The following is a 19,076-nucleotide window of genomic DNA, read 5'->3' as shown; positions in this document are numbered from 1 at the left end:
CTGGCAGAGTTACCAGTAGCATTACCCGTTGTGGCTCTGCAGATGGAGGCCCACTGTTTAGACACTCGAGTAAAGTGGTACTCCTAAACATCATGCTTGCATGCAGAAATGATCACCATCCAGCTTGTAACTCAGGGGGAGGGGAAAGGTTCAAACTAGTCATCAAAAGATTATTCAATGTGATAAAGCAACAGTTCACAGTTCAGGATCCTTCCTGCTGCTCACTATCTCCTCAGCCTACAGTCAGCTGACAAACAAAGAGAAAGTAACTGTAATTCAGTTTATTGAACCAAGAAAAGTTTTATCAGATAATAACCCAGATTAGGTATTTTAATTTTGGTGCTTATCTTTATGACAGGTATGCTGACTGACTGCAATAAATTTGAAATATAAGACCTGAGGAAAGGTCTTAAGGGTGGTTACTATAAGGAAGACTGTGCTCTTCAGAACCTGTAAATCTGAAAGTCCAGCTATATTTCCCCAAAATTCAAACAGGGTATTTTTAAAGAATAGTTCCTCTCCCTTCAGTTTCACTCAGAGTGAAGCAGAGAAGGAAAAATTGTTCATCTGCTGTCAAATGAGTACCAGTATCCAGGGCCATTGTTTGCTGAACCTGGTCTCTGGCCATCTCAGTTCTGACCTGGAGACAAACCAAACTTCCCCATGCCTCAAGTGAAGGCCGTAACCACTGGGTGATCATCTGCAGTATCTCCTGCCAAAGTACACAGAAAAACAAAGAGACCTATAGCTGTGAAAGCAGAAATGTCTGACATGAATGTCTCTTTCTCATTTTGATGAGAAATTTCCAAACGTTCCGACTAAAACCTTCCATTTCAAAAGACTTATAATTTCTTCTTCTTCCCCATAACAAATAACTAAGACAAAAGTCTAATCTGAACATTCCCCACCAATCTGTAGCCATGAGATGAGCTGCTTTGTACAGCCATTTTCACTGTCTCTGGCTCTCTGTGCCTGTAAAGAGCTTCATTTCTTCTCCTTGAACAATAAGCAGCTGGCAGAGATGGCAACTTCAGCAAGATCTGTAATGAACAATACAAAGACGCTGGAGGCCTGGGACAACACTGTTCACATATAGTGGGAGGAGAGCTCGGGGAGGGGTGACCTGAAATGATCACTTGTTTATGCAGAGAACATCATTCTTGGCTTTGTAGAAAATGATCCCTTTACATACTGACTATTGCCAGGACACTGAGTGAGGGTGTTCAAATGGCAATTCAGGGTATTGTTGCTTCTACAGCCATTGGATCAGGGACTGTCACCTTCTCTACCTGGAAGAGTTGTATCACAATGCAGATAATTTTCTTCTCTTTTTTTTTTTTTTTTTTAATATGCAATAATATTAAGAGGCAAGGGTGATAAATCCTGCGGTTTCTGTGGGCTAGGTTACAAAGTCCAAGAGTTAAAATTAACAGGCTTGAGGAGGTGATTTGAAAATGCCATATCAGCAACCTGTTAGACTTTCTTTTTCACTCCCCACCCATAGTCACCTGCTTTTTCAAACAGGCTGACAGTGGTAACAGGCTAGTTCAAGTTTTATACAGGTATGTCATTAAGAGCAACAAGAAAATCCTTCCTTGATCACTTAACTGCAATTCCCAGGATTAAGTCTGTTCACTGCCAGAATGGGTATAATGACTCATCTCTCATGTTAAGCAAGAGCCAACAACTTACTGCAATATTGAATTTCTCCCAGCCCTGCCATAGGGAGAATTTGGGACAAATTAAGTTAATTTCCTTCAGAAACATGGCTCGAAACACATTTTTAAGATTTTTACTCCTGTCCTTGCCACAAAAGATGACATTATCATGTTCCCAAGCTTGCAAGGGCAATGAAAAATAGAGCCTCCCTGAGTGGGAGAAGAGGAGAAGAAGAGGTAAAAATCTTTTCTGATAACATCAAACTTACATACTAAGCTTCAGGTTGCCCTGGGTAGGCTTCTTACTGAGACGATCTTCTGCTCAAAAAAAAATAACCTATACATACATTTCTGAATGACCATTTCTATGCTCATTTTCCCAACACTAGGTCCCCTGTAAAAAGTTTGTCCAGTGACAATGAAACTGAGCTTTCAATATTAAGCCAAAACCGTCATCTATTTCCATTAAATTAACAATTTTCAACACCTGATAACAGGGTGTAAGAGGATGGAAGAAGTTTAGTTAAGAGGCTATCTACTCTCTTTGGAGATTTGTATCCTCACCTAAAATGTAAATAAATATCTGTATTTTATGTGCTCAGCCAAGCAGTTCAGTGTTACATGAATAACATGAAACAGAAGACATTTCTTTGTCCTTATGTGAGTTTGAAAAATACTAAGAAAACAAGTTGAAGACAACAGGGAAATGACGTTAGGAAATATATCAAGTATTTCAAGAGAACCCCCAATGTCAGTGAGGCAAATCTCTGCCTTACTATAAAGAATTCCTTTTTTCACCCAAGAGGCTGAAATGTGACTACACCTCTAATTTTTGGTTGTCTGAACTCTGCTGCAGATTTGCTTGATGTTGTCTTCTGCCATCTTCCTCTGTATATCCTGCTTGATGGGAAAAGGTGAAGGGGGAGGCAGGGGCTGTCAGGACTTTCTTAGGCACTTGGTGGTGAGTTAGCTGGAGTCCTCTCCTTTTCATCTTTTATTCAGTACTGGTGAAAAACTCAGTGAAAAATCTGGTGAGTGAAAAGAGATCGTTCTTATTCCATGCTTGCATAAACCCAGACTCCTGAACGTGGGAGATTTGGACTCAGTGACTTCAGACAGGTTACTCAAGACTGGATTGAACGTAAGATTAAAAATAACCTCGAGTCAGATGCTGAGTTACCTAACACTTCAGTATCTGGTCCTTGAAGTGAAATCCAAAAGGCCAGAAAAAGCAAGGAAAGGTCGCTGTGAGTTGCACTGGAGTGAATACCCAAGGAAGGTGGTGTAACAAAACCAGCTGCTGTGCAGGAAACCACCTGTAGCTTGGCAAGCACTATGCAGAAAGGTGTGCCTGAAACCTCACTCCTGTCTTGAAAGTGGCCACTATGTTCCCAGCTGCAACCAGGCAGTCACATCCTTCTGGACATAAAGTCCGGGGTCCTCCTCTGCAGGTGAGCACTGGTCTTCAAAAAAACTGACCCAAGCAGAAGTGATCCCTGCAGCAAGACTTGTAGCAAGGTGCTGCAGGGCCAGTCCAACGTGCCTCATGCCACATGGACTGTCCGTAGTGAAGGATTCAGCTAAGGCTTTAACTGAGGTGTTCAGCCATCCTCTCCTCTCCCTATCACCAGGACGCTGACTCAGCTACCTGCAGAGATTAAACGAAATATCCCAAAGCTACACATTAGACAGCACCAATTGACAGGAGATTTTTGTCCCTGGTATCCTGCCTTGACCACTCAAAAGCATTGGTTTTGTGGTAGAAATTAGGTTAAAGTTTGTTATCTGGCATTCCAGCGGTTCATACTAACATTGCAGCAGTATTGCCATGAACGTCTTGGACTTGGAGGAACACTGATGTTCTTCCCATCCCCAACTGAGTATTGAACGAGGGGGATCCTTTGTTCCACAAACAGAGGTGAACATTCATATTTAGGAGCAACAGGATTTCCCCCCACACCATCTCCAGGCCACAGAAAGAGGCATGTGATTTATGCGCAGACAGAATGGTTAGACTGGATGGCAACTACTTATGATTCTATATTAAGAAAATGACAGGATATGAACCATTTTCTGTGGGTTTGTTGGGTTTTTTTTCAGTAGATTTTTAGTTTAAGTTTCCACTGACTCCTGAAAAGCACCAAGTGTACAGTTACCTTTTTTGGCCAGTCTCAATTTTTTTAGACCTGATAAAGCTATAAAATTCTCAGATACGTTTTTGTTTGGGTTGTTTTGTTTTTCTAAACACTCAGATCCTTTCAAGACTAGCTTTAACACACCCACATATTGTATTTATTACCATCTACTTTCATGTGTTATCCACACTTAATAGGATGGAGTAGGATTTTGCCAATAGTAGAAAACTCTACATACTTTTCCCAGAACCTTTGCCAAATGGCCATAAAAGTCTGTTTGGTAGATGGCCAATGAATGCTGGTGGTCTATAACCACAATTTCTCAAACAATATGGAAAGAAATCTGCTCTGGAGTATCTTTGATCTGCTAGCAAACAAAGCATTTATTCACTGGGATGAAATAATAGGCATTCTTCAAATCATTTATTCACTGGGATGAAATAATAGGCATTCTTCAAATCATGAATACAAACTTTCTGAAGAGAAAACAAAGATCTCTGCTACTCCATGCAGTGGGACCACATGCACATCCCGAAGTTTGATAATATTTTTAAGTCTACTGAGCATTGGTACCTGTATTTTTGTCTCTCTGATCAAATTAATATGTTGTATGTAGGAGAAGGGCTAATGCAGTTATCACTGTGTGCCTCCCCAACTTGTTGCTACTGCAAGCAACACAACCCAGCAGCGCTCCTGCCCTTGCAGCTGGGTGATCAGGTATATCACCCTGCAGTTGTAAGGAAGGAGTGGGCTGTGGATCTGTCCCATACATCCTGCCTACCCAACAGGTGACCTTCTCAGCTATTCTCTGGTAACAGTAAGCTAACCAGGAAGTTCCCAACAGCATTAATGGTAGGGTTTGCTTTCATTGAATGGAAAGCTTCTTTGGAAAACAGCCTGTATATTTTTTGCCTTTGCTGCCTTCCTTGTGGAAAAAGGCTCTAACGCCACTGCTAAATGTGAAAAGCAAACACAGGCTTCTGTCACACATGATTTACTGATCACCACATCTCTCACATTTAGAGACCTTCTGGGCAAGAATTTGCACATGCTCTTCCCTGATGCATTCAGGTCCAACAGCTTTGCACAGAGAGCTCCCAGAGGCTTTCAAAGAGGAATGAGGTCTTTACTGGGACCTTCCAAACAAATCTGTCCCCACCTTTCAACTTCTGGTTGGGTTTTTTTAAGTGGAGAACAGCTCCATAAACTCCAGCGGATGTAAACTCAGCCCAGCTTTCATTACAACTCACCTTAAGAGGCATTAGGGAAAGAAACTTCTCAAACAGGCCATGTCTGGCACAGTGAAGAAAACAGAGTACAGAGGCACATTTCCAGAGATTTCAACACCCCTGCTTTCCTTCTGATACCTGTGTAGCTGGCTGTAGCACACCTGCATGTGTCCTTGCCCTGGAGCAATAACCGTCCTGAGGAGCTGCAGGGATGCACCTCTGCCAAGAGCCCGTTCAGACTCATCTGCAGAATGACTGCGCAGAGCCTCTCAGGTCTTGTGGCAGTGGAGAGCCCAGGTCTGTGTGAAATGGTGAGAGATCTGGGTGAGCTAGAAGGCTATATGCAGTCTGGAAGGGGACATGGTTGTTATAAACAGCCGTCAAGGGGTTAATAGCACAGCCCAGAAATGCTTTGGGATAATGCCATGCGCTAAACCTCCTTTCCTTCCTGTTCATTCAGCAGGAGTCGTCCCCCCTGCACACTATTAGGATGCAGCTGAAATAAAAATAGCTTGTTCCCTACAATCCTCTGGACAGGCTTCAGCTGGGCAGGGTTTTTTGTGCAGGAAGGGGGATGGAGCAGAAAGGGTGGAGAAGGATTTATCTGAGAAATCCCTTTGCTAACTCAGGCAAAGGCAGCTGCCTGGGTATCTGCACTTAAGTCAGGGTGCTCCCTGCTTAAGCCTGAATGCTTCACCAGCCCCGCAAGAGTCCCAATTTCTCTTGCTTGCACACCAGTCCCCCACAGCACTCCAGAGCAGTGAGATGCTTTGTGCTAATCCTGTTTTCACTGGTGACAGAGACACACCACTGTTAGATGTAAAGCTATGATCCTATTCAAATCACAGAACAGCACAGTAATGTTATTTGGGATTTTTCTCACCTTCAGCCATCTAAAAATCAGGAAATGAGGCTACCACAGCTGATTAGGGTTCCTCTGCATTCAGAGACAGTCACTTTCAGGAGGCAGCTGATCCCATTTGTCTTAAACACTCGTTTTAGGGTGATTCTAATTTTTCCCTAAGACTAGGTTAATATGCTCCCCAGTCCCCACTAACTGGCATTTCCCATCTTCAAGTCCCACACGACTGAAAATAGCTATTTGAGGCCTTCCTAAGAACCAGACACATACGACTCATAAAGCTATAGTCACAATAAAATCGTGGTGCCAACTCTTACTAAAAAAATTATATCTGAAATGCCATAGAGCCTAAGTCTCACCAGAAGTCTGTGAGATCTGTTAGCAAGGGTTAGGGCTCTATGCTACTTTTGTGAATATTACAGCAGCTGCAGATTGACCCTGGAAATCTCTGTCCAGTCCTGATGTCTATGCTTCGGAGTACATTCTGGCAAAAAAGCCGCAAGAACAATCCTTAGTCCTGAAAATTTTCCTTGCAATAAGAGGTACTTGAGAAATCTCACTGATTGATGCACAAAAACTTAAATAGTGATTTGGTCACAGCCTGTCAGTACCTACATTTGGGGGCATTTCCAATCCTATATGCTTCTTTCAATCAAGCAAGTAAAAAAATATGTTGTCATTCAATGGCTGAACAGAATCAGGCCTACAATAAAGATGTGTATTTTTTAAAAGGAGGATGATTGGCCACTAAGGTAGTGATTGGTCCTCTGCCAGTGAAAGCTCTTTGATAAGTAAGACTGATCTTTCCACAGACATACTGAAGCACAGCTGTGGCATTGATACAGAAATTACTAAGCGAGTTTGATAGTCCCCGCTGTTTGGAGATGGTAGTAGTTACCCACTTTTCTCCCCAGACGTACAATAGTCTCTTTGCCTCAATCTTCAGGGTTTTTCTTCAGGAGTTCTTTGCACATCTCAAAATATGGAAAGGAAGAGAAAGGAACGTGGGGGAAGTATTATAGAATATTTGAGACAAAGGTAGGTAACCAATGAATCAGTAATTCTCAAATGTTTTTGCAGCAGAAAGCAACAGGGTGCTTGTTGAAAAAGACAACAAAGGGATGCTCTACCTGTTTGATATGACAATGACCATAACAGGTAGATATTTGCAATCATTATGCCACTGCAATATCTCTTTTTTTTTTCCTACTAGTAAAATCTGTGGTGAATAAGAGATCAGACCCTCAAAAAATAAATCTTGGTTGGTATCTCAAGAGCTATGGCAGGCAGCAGTAAAAGAGAAGCAAGAAAACATTCTAGACTTCAAACCACAGAGGAGATTAAAAAAAATACTTTTTATCCTCTTTCTCTGAACTTCTGGAGTTTCCTAGCAGCAAAGGAATTAAGAACTATATGCAGACTGTCCAAAAAAGGAGCATAACATGTGCATCATTCCCACCGTCATGCTTCATACTGGAGGGGGGCTCTGGTGCTTCAGGCATTAACAAGACCACGCAGGGTGAGCAGCCAAAAAAAGACATTCCTGCCCCAATCCAGTAAAAGCACAGCTGGTAAAGGTTCATCAGGCAGCGCACTCCTACGTAGCTTAGAAAACCCGCAAGTGGCAAACAAGGTTACAATCAAGGAAAACAGGTGGAGATTTATCGATGGGCTCTTTGCAGTGTTCTCGAAATTCCCCGATAAAGGCAGAGGCTTATTTATAACGAGACTGCTGGCAGAAACAGCACATTTTCCTCCATCCAAGCGATTGGATGATCAGACTCGTATGATTGCCTTTTGTGTGCTGACTCACCAGAGGGCAGCAGCCTTCCAGATGTGATGTCAGCCCATAAAAACGCGAGACGTCCCTCTTGCTCTCCCGGTCGAACCATCCCTCTTCGTACTGTACCCTGACGTCAGCAATCCCATTTTGCATGCTCGACTGGCAAGCTAAACATCACAATGTTTGGGAAAATGGCAAGTCAGGTCAGGTATCTGATGCATGGTTAATCCACAGTTCAATCTCTCAGTGTGTCTGTAGTATCAAAACAATCTCACGCAATTAGTCTGAAATGAGTAACACATCTAGGATGATCTGCTGCCTCATACAGATGGACTTTTCTGTCACTCCATGGCAAGTTGAAAAGATTTTTTGAAAGACTCTTTACTTTAGCAGCTAGATATGCTGGCAGCAGGACACCCCTTCTTCCCCCCACTTTTCTACTTTTAACTGAAGGATGGTGAAAACTACATTTATCCCCTATTAAGACAGGCAAAAACTCTGTCTTCCAGGAGTATCGCCCGGCAGAGAGAAAGTCTGACATCTGTATATCTCTGGTGATGAGTGTGTCTGCAGCTATCCATCATTATTAGCTCCACTCCCTTTCCTATCCCTCATTTCCCGTGCCAAAATCAGGATAATATTTGCCTCCCGGTGGGGAGGTTAGGAGAGTTTCTGGGAGGCACTGTGTTACATGTGCCATACAGCGGCACAAAGGACAACAAGCAGGAAAGCTTTATCACAGCGGCATTGCTGTTCTCATTGCCTGGCTTCTGGGTGGCCTGGTGTAAAATCAACACCTCGAAACTTCCAGCACAGACTTGGTGGTGTCATTTGTTACTAAACTAGAGATAAACTAACTGCAGAGGCTGAAGGGCTGAGTCTGTTTCCATTTCAGCTGAATGGGAATGGTGCCACTGTTCACAGCAAGGCCTGCAATTTGCCACCAGCGATGTGGAGAAAATGCCGTTAGCATCCATCCCGAGGGGAGCCTGTTGAGGGAGTGCACAGGACATATGTCCCCTGAGCAGCCACCGAGATTCTGCACAAGTACGAGACACAGCCATGGCATAGTTAGAGAGAGAAAAACAAAACCCACCGGTGGTTGTTTTAAACACCTCTGCCTAGTCCAGTGCTCCTGGGAAGGTGAGAGGAATTGGAACAAACATTATGGGCATGCAAAATCTTATCAAAAAATCCCTATTGAGAGACTATAAGAATTTGTTAAGTACCGGGGAAGCGTGCCATACATGCGTGGGACTGCAGGCTGGAGCACAGTAGGTTCATAGCAACATGTTCAAAGTATAAACCCCTCTCCACGCACCCTTTGCACTTGAGACCAAACTTCTCAAAGATCCTTAAGTGTTTGGCTTCATGTGGAAGCACTAACTCAGAACAGAAATGGTGATTTCTCCATAGCAGAGGGGACTTCCACCTTCCACCAGCAGATACCACTTAGAGATTAATTACTTGGAGCTTAAATATGTATTTTGGGTGCTACTTGAACTGGAGCAGCAGTCCCAGATGAAATCACCCAAGTCTGTTATGTTAGTCACCGTACACATACACACTGTCTAGAAAAGAGAGGCCCTGCCCTAAGTCATTCACTGTCTAAATAGACTGGAGGAAGGAAGGGAAAGGAGAGACGTGGAGAGGTGAAAGGGCTTAGCCAAGGTCCTACTGCAGCAGAGCAGGAGCAGGTCACAGCATCCCCTGGTCCAGCTGGTCTCTCCGCTATCACTTCTGCCATCAGTGCTCACCAGCTTTCCCCTCCCTGTAGGCTCAGCTCTCTGTGCTGTTGATATAATTTCTGGAGCAACAGGAGACATGATGGTACAGAGCAAGAAACACTGGTGGGGAAGGGATGCAGGTCCTCCAGCACGTCCAGGTAAACACAGCACGCCAGAGGGAAACTGAATGAAGCGGTTTCATGAGAAGGAAAAGACCTTTCCCAGCGACCCAGTGGAGACAAGGGAGTGCTTGCGGCTCACCCCCTGGCAGCGGGACCACCCATGGCCGCCCAGCTGCGGTGCCCACACCACAGAGGGGTTGCACAGACACCTTCCCCAGGGCTGTGCATTCCTGCAGCCCACACAGGACCCTCCCCGGCTTTTAGCATATGGGGTCTGGATAGCAAGTAGGGAAAAACCCAACAAAACAGGGCTGAAGATGTCTACATGGGGAAAATGCCTTTTCTCCAGAATACCAAAGGTTCTACGGCTACACTTGGGCAGAAGAGGATTCCTCCTCACCCGTGAGTCCCCCTCCATCTGGTTCATAGTTGGAAATTCAGCCTTCAAGAGCAAGGGCTAGAATCCTACTTTTCTTATAGAAGTACTGGTATCCAATAATAAACCCTTCATGTGCCCTGAACAATTCATCAGTGCGGATATACTGTTCTTCAGCTACTATCCCAAATCTCCTGGTTTTTTTCCTCTTCAGCTGAAATCTCATTTGGTTCAAGTCTTTCTAAAAGATCTCGATTAAATTAGTAAAATTGTTTTCTGTACCCCCGTTTGTCTAACCTTGTGTACAAGCAGGGTTTTTTAAATATTGGGGGAGGGTGTAAATCAGGATAGCAAAGACTATTGTTTTGGATTTATGAGAAGAGCACACATCTAGCATGTACCAGGTTGCATGGAAACACGTTTTTGCCCAAAGTGTTAAAATTTTTTTCCAAGATCCTTGACAAGGAATTAATAATGGTGTAGCCACACAAACGATGAACCACTGTAAACTGTGGAGACTTTCTGACAGCTTTAACAAAGTTTGTCCTTTCAGCAGTCCATGTCAAGCACTACGATACTGCTCACCCTCAGGAAGGATGGCACAGAAGACTCACAAAATTTAGGTTTAACAAAAGCAAGGTCAAGCACACAGGAAGGAGCCACATGAATTATTCATACGAGCTGCAGCCCTGCAAATTAATTCTAAGTGCAGGAGGAAGACACTCTTGCAGAGCTTACAGCAATCAAAGGGCACCCTGCAGCATCAGCAGGGCCGCAGCCAGAAGAGGGATCGGGGAAAATGTAGGGCATGGGTGCAAAGAATTGCTGCTGGAAGTTGCTGCCACCCATTTGGAGGGCAGTGCATTAGGTTCCCCAACTCATATTTTGGAAGGGTCTCCTTCTCCGTGGTGGGGTAGCAGTGCTGCAGGTGTTTACCTTGGGGAACATGAAACAGCCCCACTCCTCCACAGGCTCGTTCCACGGATGTGGGCATTGTTTTCTGCTGTGGCTGCTGGGTGACTTCAGAAGAAGGCACTGCCTGCTGACTATGTCTGGCCTTCTAAGAAGTAGGAAGAGTTTTTAAACACACACCCTCTCATAACCACAGTTCCTTTAATAGATGATAATTTTATCACCGATGACTGAAATCGAGCACTTGCAAGCCTGCAGCTGTGTTTTTGTTACCAGGCTAAAAACCTCAGTCCCCGGAGCCACCAGGAGTTCAGACCCAGTGGTGTCCCTCCAGGTGTCCTCCAAAACCATCCTCCTTCTCTCAGGACACCTCCAGGAGCCCCTGCCCTTGCTCACCCTCCTCTTCCCACCGCAGCAACACCCCAACTCTCTGCAAGTTGGGGACAGCTCGTGCTCCCCAGCGGGTTTGTTGCCTCTTGCACCCTCCTTGTCTCAGGCTAGTCATAGCACTGCTCCTGCTTTTCAGTTTGCTGCAATATGAGGGATAATGCCTGTATGCAGCCATGGAAGTCATCAAAGGGGACTTTGCCATTTTTTTGCTACCATTTGCATGGCAACTCTTCGTTAAAGATTGTACAGCATTGTCCTTTGCAGCTCAGCCAAAAAAATCTACACAACCACATCAATACAAAGAGAACTATTTAACAACAAAAAATCCAAGCTTCAAGGACCCCTTTTGCAGATAATTTTGCATAATGCTCATTTTCAGAGACTCAATAGCTTCCTAAGGGAAAAAGTATAATTTAGATCATGCAGTATAAGAGTAGCTGGCAGCTACTGGTAGCAAACAAAATATAGCTGCAAATGTTTACTTTTTATAGATAAGCGAGAGTCTTGTGTCTTCCTGGAGCCTGACTGGAATTCAGATATTGTTTGACTTTTTCTCTCCCACAACACACATTTGATCTTATAATACTTTCGAAACCTTGAACAAATAGAATACTGCAAGTTAAACATTACATGAGTCAAATGTACCCATTACCATGACTTCAAAACAACTGCTCAGAAGAACTTAGATCTATAAACAAATATTTTAATGAGGAATTAAGAGTATCCAGCCTTTACCACAGCTCACTTTCCTAATAATTCACCTGCCAGCTCTGTGAAGATTTCTGAATATGACACCACTGCTAGCCATTCCTATAGCTTCTTTTCGTTGTTGGGTGGTTGGTTTGTTCCCCATCGGAGAAGCCCAGAGCATTTGACATCTGTTCGTTATTTACCCAGTGCAATGCACTTGGCAAGCACAGGCAGTTCTGCTCATTTCATCACAAGAGTAAACCGAGGCACAGCGAGGCAGAGCCTCACTGCCAGTGTTAATGGCTTACATGGCACTATGACAATTTACACCAGGTAATGATACATCCAGGGATGTTAAATTAGTTGCCAGGGCTATGAAACAAGCCAGGGCAGAGCCGATAGCAGAGGGAGACATTGCAGTTCTGGTCACCTCTTTTGACAGCACAGCACCTGCAGATTTGACCACTGGCAGCCCCTGAGAAAATGCTGTAGGAAGGGAGTTTGTTGTCAGGAGTCTCAAAAGTACTATTTTTTCTTATTTGAGAATTAAAAAAATAACCCACTGGTCCACAGAAATACATGTATTTGAGACATTTTATAAAAATATCTCAAAAATTCAAATACAAAAACACAATGTTTATTTTCAAAATTATAGTCACTTATCCCCTCTAAACTGACTTTCCTGTGAGCAAACATAAAACAAAGAAATTTGAATTCAAGGGTTTCAATTTAATTATTTTTTTTTATAATTTCTAAATGTAGATGACTGATTGCTGACCCCATCAAAAACAATGCCAGAACTACCAGTTATCTCAGTGGAGTCAGGATTTCACCCAAAATAATAAGTGAACTCCTGCAGATAACAGCTGAGGACAAGCATCCTGAAAATGGCACCTTTGTTTGCTTTTATATCTTGGGGATGAAAGGCAGATGATACTTTTTTAAGCTGAACATAGCCTACAACATGCTGGCTTTGATGTCTATAGCTTTCTCAGTGTCTCACTAAAGCAGTCCAACAAACATCCTTGCTAAAAAAAAATGCCTTGCATAAGGTAAAAGTTGGTCTAAGCAGCCCTTTAGAAACAACATTTTTGATGATACAAGTAGGCTGAAGTAATACCTACACTTTTTATTAAAAAGGATCTCTGGATTATTTTATTTCATGCAGACTAATGTTACCATATCTTCTCTAACATTCTATGTTTGGGAGTACATTTTTCTATTTTAAACATTATTCTTCCTCCTCTGTTGTCCTCAGAGATATATTTTAAGGTAGTGTGACATTAGTTCCTCAGAGACAAATCAGTTTCCTGACCCAAAATCATATTTTCATTTCGATATCTAATCCAGTGTAATTATATTTACTTAAGTAATATTTTCAGAGCTTTAATAAGGCAAAACATCTTCATTTATTTAAAGCTTTTTTGAGTGTTTGTTATTGTTGTGTGTGAGTGCCAGAAGGAAAAGGAATTGACAAATAGTAATTTTCAGGATTTTATTTTTTAATTACAGAATTCTGCACCAGGCTAATAAGAACTGATGGAGTTCTAGAAATAGGAGTGTGTTAAAAGGACAGTATGTGTACCCATGAAAGCAGTGGAAAGATGCTTTAGTGCTTTTTAGTATTGCTAGCTCCAGAAATTAAGGGGTTTAATTGCCTTTTCCTTGAGCAAACAGGTATTTTCAATAGCATTGATTCAGAGCCCACAAGCTTTGAGACTATGTGGTCCACCAAAACCATGAACAGATCCTTTGTTTATTTTAACAGACAAACAAATGCAAGCTCCACCCTGGTCTTGGAGCCAAGAGAGAGTGGGTGTAAGTCAGTGCATTTGCTTTCCTTCTGAAAAGAAGATTTCTGAGTATTGTGAACTTCACATTTGTCTCAGAATACCCATACCACTTCTGGTGCATTGAGACTTAAATTGTGTAACATGTAAAACTGTAGAGCTTCATCATGTTCAGTTTTGCCCCCCTCATTTAAAAATGGTACAGAGAAAACCATTAAAAAGGTAAAGTTATTATAATAAAAAGCTGGGTCCCCAACAGAGGCAGGTTCTGAGGCTGATGAGAGGACAGATACTTCCACTTCGGCAAATCCTTTCTTGGGGAGGTTTGCCTGAAATACACACGAGTACAGGAAAGTTAACTGACTTCAACTCGCAACCTGAACCAATATTGCAACAAAATAGCACTAACTTTTTAGCAACCTATAGTAGAACAGCTATGATTTTATGGTTATTTATTTTAAAAAATTAAGGACTCTAGTACTGTAAGAGTCATTTTGTTCCTGGCATTAACAGAACCTAGACTTTTTTGCATGCATCTCGTCTTCTGGGTTTTACAGACCCCTGCTTTGGGACACTCAGTGGGTACAGAGCTATTCTTCTCTTCCCAAAGGCCTTTCACCTTTTTGGCATTAAAAAGAGATATCTGTAATGTTTGCACTCTAATGGAAACCAGACGTGGCAAGAATGAAAGCAGAGCCTGAAACCCACAAAGCAAACTTTGGCCCCAAAAGGCTTCAGCTAAAGCAAGCTTTCCTCATCTGTCCCCTTCTGCCTGGATTTCTGCTTGGCTAGACAAAGGTCTCCACGACCACCAACATTTCCATGCTGTCTTTCACTGTTGGTATATGGTGTGCGTGGCCTCTCTTTCCCAAAATCAGGTGTTGGTGGGACTGGGGCAGCTGAAAGGAAGGTGCCATCGAGACAAGCTGTTTCCTCCCTGTATGTGAAGAACACGTTTTTGGGGGCATGCACTTGAACAGCTGCAGTGCTTTGGTTTCTTTCTCGTAGGAGCATGACAGCTCCTGAGCTTTTGTTTTTGCCCAGTGATAGGCTCTGAAGTGATTTCCATCCACCTCTCTCAAGATACTGCAGTGACAAAAATAAAACGCATCAGGCCTATTCCTACCACAGCCATAGCAATTACTTTGTGGTTACAGCCCAAGGCATGAGGAGAAGGCCAGCACAGGCTCTGATGTAACAGCGTTGAGCTCAGGAGCCAGACACAAACTGTAGACCAAAACATTTCCTCCTGAAATGCAGAGTTACATGAAACTAATGTACTTGGTTGAAAATTAAATGGTGGTATTTTGATGGGAAATTTATTCTAAAAAACCTTTAATGTTCAATCACTATTTAAAGGCAGATTTTTTTTTTTAATTAATCAAGCTGCTTCAGTTTCTACTACAGAACTTTGGAACCAAAGCCCTCTGATCAATCTATCCTTGAAAAATTTTTGCTGGTTTGATTTTCTACCTTGCTTCTTTAACAAAACCTGAGAGCTGAAATGCAGCAGGGTTGAAGCTGCCTTCTCAAACACGCTACGGGGGGCTAGCCACGGGCCCACCAAACCAAGCCTCATCTAATAAACCTCACTCAACCCCTGCGAGCTCCATGCAATAACAGCCTTGGATTTCTTTCAGATGACACATCAGTACCTTCCCCACAAGCCTTTGCTCCCCCGCCTCATTCTCTCAGCCCCAGAAAGTACCAGCCGCAGCTTACACCCCTCACTCCTCTTCCCCTCCTTCTTCCCCGGGGTATTTTCTCAACTGCTTTCTATTCCGGAGCACACTACACTTTGTTCTTCTGCAGAGGAGCGAAGAAGCCAAAAGAGAGCTTTTTTAAGGTTTTTCCTTCATCAGAAGTCTTCATCATGTTCACTTGTGCCCAAAATAAAACTGAAAGTCAGGGCCCCCGAGCGCAGTGCAGCAGTGCTCCTGTTTTGTCACTGCGCTTGTTGCAGCCAGTGAGCAATGAAATCTTGCAATGGACGCAGCCCCAGACTGTAATTGACAAATTGGGTAAGTGTACTCTTGGCTGTTTGACATACGTTTACCTTAGAGGCCAGATGCAAATGGTACACATATTACATACGGTACAGATATACGTTTGTCCAGAGCAAACCCAGTCCACATCAGAATAAAAAAAATGTGTTAGCAATACTGCCAGATTTGAAATAGTCATGTATTTTAGCCCCTTGCTCTCAACCGTTACCCTTCAGGGCATTACAGAGTGTCTTGGAAAACAGCCAGCATTTTGCACTCCTCCTTTGCATAAAACAGCTGAAACTGTGTTTGTTTTTAAAAATTGCCTAATAATTGAGAGCTTCCTTGCCAACATTCAAGCCTGAAGCCAAGTGCAGAGACCACATTAACATCTTGGAGTGGGAGAAGGAGAATCTTTGTGTGAAAGAAAGGAAAAAATTCCCTATTACAGGGAGAAAGTAGAGAAAGATCAAAAATCAAAGCACGTAAAAATTAGTAAAGAACCTGAAACATAAACATGGAGGAGGGGGGAAAATTATATTGTTTCCCCATGGATATATCCTTGAACTATTGTTTCTAAGATCATCTTAAAGCAAGCATTTTTTTGAGAAAAGGGGATGAGAATAAATTGAAATTCCACAGTTCTTTTAGGAGTGCGGCTTTCATGGTTCCCTGAATTGACAGTGTTAAAGACACTCAGGTTTCAGTGACATGACATTGTTTAGAAGCTTAGAGCATCAGACTTCCAATTCAAAATCTTCTTCTTTAAAACACAGAACATTAGCTTTTTCACAGGACTACCAACTTAGAGCAAACAGCCAACACAAAACTGAACAGATCATTTCCTGAACCCTCTCCATAAAAGCTGGCAAGACTACGTGTCATCTGACAGTTGCAGTATCATTCTGAGACTCAGGGCATCTGGGTACCATTCCCAGCTGTGTCCCAGTACTCCTTTATGCACTTTGGACAAGTCATTTACCTCTGCATGCCTCAATATGCCAAATGCAAAATGTAGAAAATAGCTTTATGCTACCCCATGGTACTCGTATTATTTATACATGTACACATGGCCTTTATTACTCCAGCCAGAAACATTTTTCCCATATTCGTTTGCAAAAGCTGTTGAAATTCACTGAAGTCTCCTTCGCTGGCTTTAGTATTGTACACACATCCTTTGATATTTAATTTTAAATAAATAAATTTAGAATGCAGTACACCTTGAAAACCACCAGCTCAGTATAAATAATAATTAGGAGAAGAAAGCACTGGTTCATCAGTAAAGGGTAATTCCCTGTAGTTTGGAGTAGTTAATTTAAAATACTCTAAGCTAGATCTCTTGCCTTTCCTGGAATCCTAGGTCTGCCCTAGGCTCTTTGCAGTGGTCAGGGGAGCCTATCCCTTTCAGAAAAATTAGGTTTGAGTCAACAAACCGAGACTTATCCAAAGCCTGAAGCTGCTTTTTGCCTGGTATGACTCCTGAGACCAGTGTGCATGTGTGTGTATTTTTTTTCACTGTGTCCACTTTATCAATGGGTAAAATGAACCACAGAGGTTAAATGATTCACCTGCAAAGTCTTTTGACACATACAGAAGCTCTTGGTGATTTTCATTTCCAACCAAGAGATCTAAGAAAAAAGACCAATGCCTCATGTCAAGCAGAGCCAGGTACCAGACAAGTCCATTTCAGAAGGAGGAGGAAGTTCTCCAATAAATGCCATGCGAGTGCATTCCTTTTAACTGAAGAGGAAGCTCTGCCCTTAAGCCATACCCTTCCTGGTTTAGAGAAACCTCTCCAAGAACGAATTTTAGACAGCTCAGTTTTGAGTCTCTTAGGCTAATGCACTATTTTCCTTTTCATTCCTTGACGTGAGAGGTGTATCTCACAGCAAGCTAGGAGAGATGCTGTAGCTGGTTACCAGCTGGGAAAGAGCCCAGAGTCCTCATAATCCTGGATACGCCACGTGCATCTACCTGTGGCCTCAGGCAAGCAAACATCTTCCAGTCTTTCATGCTACGAACTAGAGATTATACCTGCAATTTGTGAGTGCTCCAAGGCTCATCTCAGTCACTGAGCTCCACAACTTGCATTCAAGATTGCAGGCACTTCACATAGTGCTCCTCTTATGCCACGACATCAAAAAAGAGCAGTGCAGCCTTGCAGCCAAGCTTTCCATTTCAAACCTCCATCTTCCTGCTCTGAAGGAACATTGTTAGACTGTGAGTATCCCGTTCTGTGATTATTTTGAAAACCATTTTGTTTAGGCTGGATCATACCTGAAGGCTTCTTAAGAAAACACAACAGCTTTTGCATAAAAAAATTCTACTTCATGAGGCTCAGGCCCCTTCTATTCCATTTCCTTTGCCTGTGTTCAAATTTGCTTCTAGTAAATAGTTTTGTTTTTCAGATTTAACCAGTACGAAGAATTTAAGCCAGACAGATGGAAATACCTTCACAAAATTACTGAGAAATGTCATGTAGTAATACTGTGAATGAGTTCCAGGAATTACTGAAAGTCACTTGCTATTTATTGCTTAGTAATACAGTGCTTGAGGTTTCCTGTCACTAGTTCAGTTGTGCCAAAGCTTAAAAAACTAAGTTATGGTTTCACATGCTTTGCAAATGCCTGCTTCTAAGGGGTCACTTTACAGAAAGAACTGACCTGGTATTCAAGCGTGCACGAAGAAGGTTGGAGGACCTTTCTTTATTCACTTTGCAACCAAACTGCTTGCAAATCTAACCATGAGAGCGAGAGCGAAAAGGATAACACAGAATTGAAGTGCCGTAGGCATCATTCTCCCATGATTTCAGACAAGTAATTCTGTTGCCCTTACCAAATAACTCAAGCACAGCGTTTCATGTTCATTTCAACTTGCAGCTGCTAGTCCACATTGGATAGGCAGCCCCTCACCACCACAAGGAGAGGGCTACTCCACATCCCCCTCTACTCCTGAGGCTGCCAGCTGAGACCACAGTGCAGCTTTTATGACCGCAGGGAACCGACTTCCTCAGCAGGAACACACAAACGCTCCTGTTCCCGACTGAAGCACAGCAGAGCCTCTCAAGATGCCCTGCCTATGTGACCGAGGACCACAGACTCACAGAGCCCATCAGGGACCTTGGAGGACCCCAGTCCAATCCCCTGCCCAGAGCAGGCTCAGCCGTGGGGTCAGACCAGGTCGCTCAGGGCTTTTTATCCTGTTGGGGCCGGCAATGCTCCAAGGATGGAGATGGCACAACCTCTCTGGGCCCCTGCTGCGCTGCTGGGCTGTCTTCACGGGGAAAAGCCTTTTCCTTATCGTAAGGCTGAGCATCTCCTATTTCAGTCTACAATGATTGCCTTTCACCCTCCTGCTGTTTGCTGCTCTGAGGAGCCACTTTCTCCTCTCCGCAACCTCCTCATAGGTGTCGGTGGG

The sequence above is a fragment of the Gavia stellata genome, chromosome Z (genome assembly GCF_030936135.1).
Source record: "Gavia stellata isolate bGavSte3 chromosome Z, bGavSte3.hap2, whole genome shotgun sequence".
NCBI classification, from domain to species: domain Eukaryota; kingdom Metazoa; phylum Chordata; class Aves; order Gaviiformes; family Gaviidae; genus Gavia; species Gavia stellata.
This window is presented reverse-complemented; position numbering follows the sequence as displayed.